The sequence below is a fragment of the Otolemur garnettii genome, unplaced genomic scaffold (genome assembly GCF_000181295.1).
Source record: "Otolemur garnettii isolate 467f Iridium unplaced genomic scaffold, OtoGar3 scaffold00052, whole genome shotgun sequence".
In the NCBI taxonomy this organism is placed as follows: Eukaryota; Metazoa; Chordata; class Mammalia; order Primates; family Galagidae; genus Otolemur; species Otolemur garnettii.
In genome coordinates this window covers 9,565,384-9,566,418 of record NW_003852447.1, presented here as the reverse complement: position 1 = coordinate 9,566,418, position 1,035 = coordinate 9,565,384, and positions in this window count along the sequence as shown.

Genomic DNA, 1,035 nt, shown 5'->3' with positions numbered 1-1,035 from the left:
GGAGACATCATATTTTCTCATGCGTTGTGACTCTACGTACATGGTTTAGCTATCATTAGAATAGCCGTTTTCAGGCAGGGCTTGGAAAATCATTCTCATGATCACAATATTTCTCATTTTTGCCAGAATAATATTATTTCCTAAAATGCTCACTTTATTAGCTTTATTTATAGTGAATAACTTTATTCACAAAGTATGTAATTCATCCTCAAAAGGCAAGATTTTAAAATATTGGACTAAATAAAAAGGGCTTTTTAAAAATGCAGTAAAAAAATTGGCAAAAAAATGTGAAAAAAGGAATGATTGCTACATTAAGTACATGGCTTTGAAAGGCAATTACTTTGAAACTACTGAAATTCATTTTTATATGTAGTTTCTGGAACACTCAATTTAAAAATCTAGTACACTTATTTTAAAATAGTCATAAAGTTCAGTAACTTCACAATTAATTTTTTGATGTCATAATTAGCCAGCAAGCTAATTATGATTATTTTTGGTTAATTCCCTCAGATTTATTTTTTACCTTTCTCTGCCTCATTCAAACCGGGAGGACTGTGTCACCCCAAATTAGGTCTTTGATTAGGTTCTGCTAATGGGAGTCACCAGCTGGAGACCACATTGGGGAGGAATAAAAGACTAGCACTTTTATTTACCTTATTCTGCTCTTCCTATTGGTGTCTGGAAGATTCTTAAGCTCTGGTTTGCTGGCCCTGGATAATGTAAACAATATAAGAGCCTGAGGTGCATTGCTTCAGTTACCTCACCCTCTTTCCCTTCATTTCCTCAGCTCTGTGGATGCTTCCCATTATGGCTAATCCCTGGATCCCTCCCATTCCTGGCTGGTTCTCATACTGTAATCCACTCACTGTAGATCATTCTATTATCAAATGATCTTCAGCTTAATCATTCTCAATGCACCATCTTGGTACATGATTACTATGTGCACATACACAAAATATATCCCCCCAGATCTTTTTTATTACACCATTCTTGATGTATAGAAATGAAAAAACAGAAAATATCTGCCTTCTTAGA